General features: G+C 38.8%; 1 pseudogene; it reads right to left on the bottom strand.

Annotated features, from left to right (window-relative positions):
• Window positions 1–7,482: 7,482 nt before the first annotated feature.
• On the bottom strand, window positions 7,483–10,194 carry LOC109435732 (ubiquitin-associated protein 1; annotated as a pseudogene).
• Window positions 10,195–10,595: the final 401 nt, after the last annotated feature.

Below are 10,595 nucleotides of genomic sequence, written 5' to 3'. Positions count from 1 at the left end.
TTCATTTCCTTCGGATGTATACTCAGGAGTGGGATTGCAGGATCATGTTAGTTCTGTTTTTAAGTTTTTGAGGAACCTCCATACTGTTTTACACAGTGGTTATACCTATAACATTCCCACCTATAGTGTATGAGGGTTCCCTTTTCTCCACATCCTTGCCAACATTTGTTACCTCTTTTAGATAATAGCCATTCTGACAGGTGTGAGGTAACAACGCATTGTGCTTTTGATTTGAATTTCCCTGATGATTAGTGATGTAGAGCACCTTTTCATGTACCTGTTGGCCATCTGTATGTCTTCTTTTGGAAAAATGTCTATTTGGGTCCTTGCCCATTTAAAAATTGGATTATTTGCTTTTTCGCTATTGAATTGTATGAATTCTTTATATATTTTGGATATTAACTAACCCCTTATCAGATATATGGTTTGCAAATATTTTCTCCTATTTAATAGGTTGCCTGTTCAATTTATAGATTGTTTTCTTTTCTGTGCAGAAGCTTTTTAGTTTGATGTAGCCTCACTTGTTTCTTTTAGCTTTTGTTGCTTACGGTTTCGATGTCTTAGCCAAGAAATCATTGCCAAGACCAATGTCAAGGAGCTTTTCCCTATTTTTTCTTCTCCGAATTGTATGATTTCAGGTCTTGGATTAATTTTTGTGAGTGGTGTAAGATAGGGGTCCAATGTCATTCTTTTGTATGTAAATATCCAGTTTGCCTAACACCATTTATTGAAGACACTATTCTTTTTCTGTTGTGTGTTCTTGGTGAACTTGTCAAGTTAGTTGATCATATATGTGTGGGTTTATTTCTGGGCTCTCTATTCTGTTTCACTGGTGTATATCCCTATTTTTATGTCAGTACCATACTTTTTTGATCACTATAGTTTTGTAATAGAGTTTAAATCAGGAAGCATGCTCCTCTGCAAATGAGTACAACCATCAGTACTGGGTAGATGTATGGCTTTTCTAATTGAGACTTTTATTGCTTCAGTATGGCTGACTTAAATTTGGGGGGGGATAGATGAGGTAGGAATAGGGTAGGTAAAATAAGATTATTTATTAAGAGTTTAACATCTTTTTGAAATCAAGAGATATGCCAGCTCCTATCCAGAAGGAAGTATATGTGGTATATTCAAGATGTCTCTAAATTATTTGAACCCTTTCCATTCAAGAGTTGAGGTCTGTGACCCTTGAATCTGGGCAGTTCTATGACTGATTAACCAAGAGAATATGGTAGCAGTGATGCTGTGCCAGTTTCAGCCCCAGGTTTTAGGAGCTTGGCCGTTTCCACTTTCTACCTTTGGGAACAGTCTCTTGGTGAGCTCTGAGCCACCATGTATGAAATCCAACTACCCCGAGACCACCAGGCTGGAAAGGCCGCATGTGGGCACTCTTGTTGACAGTTCCAGCTGAACCCAGTATTCAGGGCATCTGTCAGGGTACCAGATATGTGAGTGAAGGTATCTTGGAATCTCCAGATCAGCCGGTTTGCCAATTGAATTATTACCATATGACCTAGTTGGATACCACATGGAGCAAAAGACTTGCCCAGCTGAGCCCTGCTTGAGTTTCTGACCCACAAAAATCTGAGACATTAAAAAAAAAGGTTTCTGTTTTAGACTGTTAAATTTTGGGGTAATTTGTTATAGAGCGATAGATAAAAAAAATAGTGGACTGAAATAGTGTGTCCCAGACTTTCAAAGGGTGAAACTCATTTTTAAGTAAAATTTATTAACAAATCTGATGTTTGACACTTGCTTTGATCAAATGTTAAAATTCTTTCTTTATTGAGATAATATTGCTTTATACCTTTATAAGTTTCAGGTGTGCAACATTATAATTCAACATCTGTATGTACTATATCATGCTCACCACCAAAAGTCTTCCCTGTTGATAACCACCAATCTGTTGTCTGCCTCTATGAGTTTGTTCTTCTTGTTTGTTTTGTTTTTAATATTCCACATATGAGAGGTATTTGTCTTTTTCCATCTGACATATTTCATTTAGTATAATACCTTCAATCTCCATCCATGTTGTCACAAATGGAACAAAGGTGGAATCCTGCCATTTGCTTTGATCAAATCTTGCTTTAAAATATCTCATACAAACAGAAACTCATAGACACAGACAATAGTTTAGTGGTTACCAGAGGGTAAGGGGGGTGGGGGGTGGGAGATGAGAGTAAGGGGGATCAAATATATGGTGATGGAAGGAGAACTGACTCTGGGTGGTGAACACACAATGGGATTTATAGATGATGTAATACAGAATTGTACACCTGAAATCTATGTAATTTTGCTAACAATTGTCACCCCAATAAATTTAAAAAAATGTAAAAAAAAAAAAAAAGAAGAAATGGTAAATAAAGTGCTTGTTATAGAGTAAAAAAAAATGTCTCATACTAGAGAATGGGAAGCCTTCTCTAGATAAGTAAGCGAAGGAAAATACTAGTTTTTTTTTAAGGTAGAATTCTGATTTTAAGCTAGTTCAGTGTCGCAGTTGTATCCGGTATCAGTGTAATTTATTTTACATTACTCGGTATCATGTGTCCGGTATATTTTCAGAGCAGTTTGAAAAGCAATTGAATAGACTATGTAAGTGTTCTTTCTACAGAGCATTACCTGGTACAAATGGATTATATAATAAGACCATTTACCTCTGTGGAATTCAGCGGGTGATAGATAGATCTACTAAATTTACTCCTGGCCTCCTATAACCCAAAGGATGTAAGCTTAAAACTACAAAAAAAAAAAAAAAAGTAATAACTGAGACTAAATCCGCTGATGTCGAACACTTACCTAGAAGATGAATGTAGCTAAACACATGAAACTATCTGAAAATGAAAGAAGGATAGTTCATAAAATAGTGTTGGGACATTTGGCTATCCATTTAGAAGGAAAAGTTGGTTTCTTCCTCATACTATTAGAAAAGTAAGTTCTAGAAGGATTAAATATTTAAATGTGGAAAATAATACCATAGAAAAATTAGATGAACAGTAGAAAAATCATTTTGATTTTTTGGAGAGAGTGAAGGATTTTCTTAGTTTGGCCAGGTTTTACCACATTAAAGAAAAACTGAATTGGTTTGACCAGACAGAAATAATAATAATAATAACAAGACAACACTAAAACAAATTTAAAAAACAAGTAACAAAGATGCCACAGGGTAGGAACGTATCCTTATTAGGTAAAGATATTTTACAATTAATAAAACATAAACAGTTAGATAGAAAAATGGGTGAAGATTTAAATAGGCAATTTTCAAAATAAGAAATTCACACAGAGGCCAATACACAAAAGAAGATGCTTAATGTTACAATAATTAGAGAAGTATAAATTAAAATCACAATGTGGTGATATTTTTTTCAGCCACCATACTGTCAAAGATGAAAAGGGTTGCTAATAGCCAGAGTGGGTGAAAATGTGAAGAAATAGGCAATCTCCTGCAGTGTGGAGGCAGTCTAAATTGACTAACCTTTCTGGAAGGCATGCTTGCATTAAAATACATTTACCATTTTTGACCCAAGAATTCACTACTATGTAATTAGTCTAAAGAAATAATGAGTATCCAAAGGGTGTTTTATTTTAGTGTTGTACATAATAGCAAAACCGGCATGAACCCAAATGTTCATTCATGCAATAGAAAAATAAGTGTTTATTTTCAAGACAGGTTAAGTGTCCACTGAGGGATGAATGGATAAAGAAATCATGGTATAGAAATACAATGCAGTATTATTCAGTGTTAGAAAAGGAGATCCTGCCATTGGCGATACGTGTGTCAACCTACAGGATATTATGCTAAGCGAAATAGGCCCGATACAGACAGAAAACAACTGCATGATCTCACTGATATTTGGAATCTAGAACAAATCGAATATATAGAAGTAGAGAGCAGAGGGGTGTTTACCAGGGGTGGGGAGGTGGGGGAAAAGGGGAGAAGTTGGTCAAAGGGCACAAAGCTGCAGTGACATAGGATGAATAAGTCTAGCGATCGAATGGACGGCATGATGACTATAGTTAATAATACTGTAGTAAAGGTGGATATTTGCTGAGAGAATAGATTTCACATGCTCTCACCACGTACGAAAAAGGGTAACTGTGAGGAGATATGTTAATTACCTTGACCGGTGTTATCACTTCACTATGTATCTATATATCAAATCATAATGTTGTATACCTTAAATATATACCATTTTTATTAAAAACGAAAGGTTATAAAACTAAGGACAGGCTATATTAGAGGCACTGACATGGGAATAATACCACAGTCTGCTAAGTACTTTTTAAAAAGGCTACAGAATAGTGTGTATAGAATAAGCACATTTAGTTTACATGCATATAAAAGTTAGCAAGACGAACACCACATAGCTAGCAGAGAGGTTTTTCTGGGAGGGAGTGGGACTTTACTTTAACTTTTTAAATTTTTATGTTTTTAATTATTTTACCGTGAATGTGTATTACTTTGAACTGTGGAAAGACATTGAAGGCTTGCATTTTGAATAAAATCGAAAATTGAAATTAACTGTTTTCCACGAAGTACCAGAGTTTACAGTCGCTTTGGATCCCTTGGGCTTTGTTTTAATTACTGTAAATAACTAAAGTAGATAAGAAATCCTTGGACTGAAGAATCTTCTCAGAGAGGAAAAATGGGGAGGATAAAAACCTGTCTAATTTTAGCCCTTTTGAAAAACACTCATAGCTTTGTCCATATCAGATTGGACTGTTGTACACACACCTTGACAATGGCTTTTTTTGGCTGGGTTGTAATTAATCCCTTCCCCACTCCCTTCCTCCATTTTTCCACTTCTTTTTTGTACCCTGTTAAACAGTATTGTAGTATGATACCAAGAACAGATAATTGAGACCTTCCTCTCAAAGACCTCTGGACAACACCTTGTTTTGCATATTCAGAGGACCAAAATAAATGAAAAAACCCACACCAACTTCAATTTAAGGCAGCTGTAATGATAGCAAGCCTCACCCGAAATATCGGTGGCACAGGCCTGCAGCAGGTTAGCCTCTGCTGCAGGGAAGATATGTGAGTAGCTGCCATTAGAGAAAGGAGGTCACCAAAAGGTTTGACTTTGCCAAGTCCCTCTGTCTCCTTACCTTCTCCTCTCAATAAATAATCACAGTGCTGCTTTTTGCTTGGAGGGTGTAAGGTCTCGGCAGTGGTTCTAAATCAGGGATGCATATCAGAAGTTTGGGAAGATTTTTAGAAATGAAGATGCCTGGGTAGTACCTCTAAGAGAGCTGGCTGGGTTGCTGAGTAGATGTCATTTTACTTACCTTTCAGATTTTCACTAGTAGTTCTCTCTGAAGAGTCAAAATAGTTAGCAAATTTAGATTCATCAAGACTATATAGCCTTTGTAATTCGACCTTTAATGATGTACAATATAATACAAAAGAAACCAAAGAGACTGGTTTCTGTGACTAGGTGTTATTCATTGTGTCATCTTACGCAGAGCAAGGGGTGGGAGGGAGAGGCTGTTTTGCCAGGAGAGCTGAGGTGGAGTTAGTGCTGGGCAACTAAATCACCCACTGTTTCTGCCCAACTTGATGTGCTGGGAAGGGGGCTAATGATTTCTTTTGTTTTCCTTTTTTTTAAATTTATTGGGGTGACAATTATTAGTAAAATTACACAGATTTCAGGCGTACAATTCTGTATTACATCATATATAAATCCCATTGTGTGTTCACCACCCAGAGTCAGTTCTCCTTCCATCACCATATATATTTTTTAAATTTTATTTATTTATTTATTTATTTATTTATTACATTTATTGGGGTGACAATTGTTAGTAAAATTACATAGATTTCAGGTGTATAATTCTGTATTACATCATCTATAAATCCCATTGTGTGTTCATCACCCAGAGTCAGTTCTCCTTCCATCACCATATATTTGATCCCCCTTACCCTCATCTCCCACCCTCCTCCCCACTTACCCTCTGGTAACCACTAAACTATTGTCTGTGTCTATGAGTTTTTGTTTCTCATTTGTTTGTCTTGTTCTTTTGTTGTTTTTGGTTTATATACCACATATCAGTGAAATCATATGGTTCTCTGCTTTTTCTGTCTGACTTATTTCGCTTAGCATTATACTCTCAAGATCCATCCATGTTGTCACAAACGTTCCTATATCATCTTTTCTTACCGCCGAATAGTATTCCATTGTGTATATATACCACAACTTCTTTATCCATTCATCTATCGAAGGACATTTTGGTTGTTTCCATGTCTTGGCCACCGTGCATAAAGCTGCAATGAACATTGGAGCACACGTGTCTTTATGTATAAATGTTTTCAGATTTTTTGGGTAGATACCCAGGAGAGGGATTGCTGGGTCATATGGTAATTCTATTCGTAATTTTTTGAGGAACCTCCACACTGCCTTCCATAACGGCTGCACCAGTCTGCATTCCCACCAACAGTGTATGAGGGTTCCTTTTTCTCCACAGCCTCTCCAACACTTGTTACTATTTGTCTTGTTGATGATAGCCATTCTGACTGGGGTGAGGTGATATCTCATTGTGGTTTTTATTTGCATTTCTCTGATGATTAGTGATGTTGAGCATTTTTTCATGTTTATTTTCCATTTGTATGTCCTCTTTGGAGAAATGTCTGTTCAGGTCCTCTGCCCACTTTTCAATTGGGTTGTTTGTTTTTTTGTTGTTGAGTTTCATGAGTTCCTTGTATATTTTGGATATTAGCCCCTTATTGGAGGCACTGTTTGCAAAAATCTTCTCCCATGCAGTTGGTTGCCTCTTTATTTTGTCGATGGTTTCTTTTGCTGTGCAGAAGCTTTTAAGTTTCATATAGTCCCATTCATTTATTTTAGCTTTTACTTCCCTTGCCTTTGGAGTCAAATTCATAAAATGCTCTTTGAACCCAAGGTCCATAAGTTTAGTACCTATGTTTTCTTCTATGCAGTTTATTGTGTGAGGTCTTATGTTTAAATATTTGATCCATTTTGAATTAATTTTGGTACATGGTGACACATAGCAGTCCAGTTTCATTCTTTTGCACATGGCTATCCAATTCTCCCAGCACCGTTTATTGAAGAGGCTGTCTTTGCTCCATTGAATGTTTTTAGCTTCTTTGTCAAAAATTATCTGTCCCTATTTATGAGGTTTTATTTCTGGGTTCTCAGTTCTATTCCCTTGGTCTATGTGTCTGTTTTTCTGCCAATACCATGCTGTTTTGATTATTGTAGCCCTGTAGTACAAGCTAAAGTCAGGGAGTGTGATACCTCCAGCATTGTTCTTTTTTCGTAAGATTGCTTTGGCTCTTTGGGGTCTTTTGTGGTTCCAAACAAATCTGATGATTTTTTGTTCTATTTCTTTAAAAAATGCCATTGGGATTTTGATGGGGATTGCATTAAATCTGTATATTGCTTTGGGTAATATGGCTATTTTAACTATGTTGATTCTTCCAATCCATGAGCACGGAATGTCTTTCCATTTCTTTGTGTCTTCTTTAGCTTCTTTCAAAAATGTCTTATAGTTTTCAGCATATAGGTCCTTCACATCCTTGGTTAAGTTTATTCCTAGGTATTTTATTCTTTTTGCTGCAATTGCAAAAGGCATTGCTTTTTGTATTTCTTTTTCTGAGATTTCATTGTTAGTATATAGGAATGCAATGGGCTTTTGTACGTTGATTTTGTAGCCGGCCACTTTACTGTATTCGTTGATTGTTTCTAATAGCTTTTTGGTGGAGTCTTTAGGGTTTTCTATATATAGCATATGTCATCTGCAAAGAGTGATAATGTGGAAGGTGATGATTCTTCCATAGACAACACAGAGAGAGACGGCATCTGGGAGATCATATCAGAAGGGTCAGGCGTGGACCTCTGTGCCACTGTCCAAGTTCAAAGCTGAAAGCCCCAAAGTATGATGCCCATTGAGCTTACTGGCACTGCTTTGGGTAGAAAGCTTTAGGGAATCCTGGAACATGTCATTGCAGAGGCAGGATGTGCTGTGAGAAGTCCTTGCCAACTTGGCTGTCTTCTGATGGCTGTCATCAGAGTCCAGTTTGGGGAAGGACAGGATTTGATATTGCTTACTGCAGGCATGGGTGGGAAGGGCCACTTGGAAGCCAGCGGCATCTTTTCACTGTTGCCCAACTGTGGTAAGGTTATGAAGCTATTGGGTTTGTGAAGAGGTTTGTAATCTAGTGCTGCCTGCTGCAGGGGTGCCAGGACCTCTTCATCCTGTCACACAGACCCAGAGCCGCCTCAAGGCAAGTTATTGTCCAATAACTGACCCATGATGGGTCCAGTGGTTCCTACCGGAATGTTGCTCAGCTCTTCCTTCTCATTAGTAGTTTTTAACTCCAGATTATCAAATAGGTCTTCTTCACACTCAAAGTCAGCAGGATTGAAAACTGCCTTTGTGTGAGGTGGGCTGAGAACTTTCTGTGTTGTGGCACTGCTGCTGACCCAAGTGGGGGTGAGGCTGCTGGTGTGCTGTAAGCTGGCCAGGATGGGGTTAATGGGCAGTGGCACTGCGGCTGTCCTGTGAGTCCTGTGGGAGCTCGTGTTGCTATCACCATCTCGATCACGCTTAGAATTCACTTTAGCTTCTGTTTTTTCAGCCTTGTGCTCTGCTTCCCGCTGGGCTTCTTGGATTTTTCCTAATATCTTCAGCCCACTCAATGGTTTTTCTTCCCAAGGAGAAGTCATCTGTACTTCTCTGACGACCTGCAAACAATCAGGCCAGGAGAAACCAATAGGTAGACCAACGTTAGCTGGTATTTTGAATTTGTTTCCTGTCTTAAATGGGACATCATCTCCTTGAAAATCCCATGAAAATCTGCACCCAACTTCTTAGAAGCCATTTAGAACCTGAATGCTGCTGCCGCCGCCGTCCCAAAAGCCAAAGAGTGCTGGTGCTGGTGACCTCCCAGGCTTGGTCCTTGCTGAGCTCCTGATGGTCCCTAGGGAGAGAAAATGCCACCGCCTTCTACTCTGCCGTCCCTGGGCCAGGCCATCACCGTAGCCACTGCCAGTACCACAGCCATCATGTCCAAGTCCTACGTTCCCCTTCCTTCCCCTCACTGCCCCACCCCTTTAGGCGGCTCGGAATCTGTCATTTTAAACATTAAGGGTGATTCTCATGGTCAGCCAGTGTTGGCATCCATTGGAAGCCATAACTCATTGCAGAAATCTACAAAGCTTTGAAGACCTGGAGGCTCCGTAGGCTCAGAGATGTCTTTTAGGACTTATTTCTTCATAATATAATCATGTTATAAAAATATGTTTTTGGTCTTTTCTCCAATAAGCAGTGAGCTCTCCCATCTCTGAAAGCTTATAATAATTCTTGTATGTACTATGTTAATCAAATGGTACCCTGCTCTGGCATTAGATCACTGATTTAGATATTTAACAGATAAAACACCTGCCACATTCCAGGCTCTATTGTAGGGTTTGGTTAGTATTTACTGCTCCTGATTGTATATTGTATCCATACCTGTAGGTACTGTGTTCATCTCAAACCATTATAATAAGGAATTTACATGTCTGTCTGCCCATCCCACTATTACTGAGTTCAGAGATTGTGTCTTATTTATATTTGTGTTTCTAGTGCTTAGCACCTTCCCTGACATTTAGTTAGTCCTCAATGAATTAGCTTATATTATTATCCTTGATGGAGGGGGAGAACAGATGGAATGTTCTAGGACTAATAGGTCATTGATGACTGTTCAGCATGGCTAGTACATAGCAGACATAGGAAGAGGTGATGGGAGTTGAGGTTGACTAGGCAGGCAAGGCCAGACCATGAAGAGTCTTATATGCAATGTCAAGAAGTGTTTATTTTACATACAGTGGTGAGTGCTATGGTCTGAATGTTTGTGTCCCCACAAAATTCACATGCTGAAGACCTAGTGTTCAAGGTGCTGCTATTAGGATGTAGAGTCTATGGGAGGCAATTAGGTAATGAGGGCAGAGCCCTCATGAATAAGGTTAGTTCCTTTATAAAGAGACCCCTGAGAGATCCCTTCGGATGACTTGAGGACACAGTGAGAAGTCAGCAGTCTGAAAACTGGAGCAGGGTCTTCACAAGACCTAACCCTGCAGGCACTCTGATCTCAGACTTCCACTGTCCAGGACTGTGAGAAATCAATTTCTGTTGTTTGTAAGCCAGCCAATCTATGGTGTTTTGTTATGGCAGGCCAAACAGATGAAGATGGAGAGTCATTTCAGGTTTGATGCACAGAAGAGGCAGGATGGCAGCACACCTGGGAGGAGGTTAGGAGAAGAGCCAGGAGTCAGCCATGGTTGATCAATTAGGGTTTATTACAGTAACCTAGATAAAGTATGAGACAGGCCTAAACACAGGCTGTGGGGGAGGGATACGGGAGAGAGGATAAAACAATTCATGAAGCATTTCCAGTGGTTTGCTGGAGCTGGCTTGTACCAGTGTGTGAGAGCTGATTGTGTACCTCTCTTCCCAACTCCATGATCAGTGGGTTTGCATTAAACTTGGCCATCGTGGGAGTATTTATACTATAAGAATTGGCAAACAGTACAACTTAGGGCTTTTGTTTTTGTTCCCAAAAGCCGTTTTACCAACATAATCACTGCATTTACCTGTGA

The sequence above is a fragment of the Rhinolophus sinicus genome, chromosome X (assembly GCF_036562045.2).
Source record: "Rhinolophus sinicus isolate RSC01 chromosome X, ASM3656204v1, whole genome shotgun sequence".
Classification (NCBI taxonomy): domain Eukaryota; kingdom Metazoa; phylum Chordata; class Mammalia; order Chiroptera; family Rhinolophidae; genus Rhinolophus; species Rhinolophus sinicus.
The sequence above is the reverse complement of the archived record's forward strand: the minus strand, read 5'-3'. Positions and strand labels throughout refer to the sequence as shown.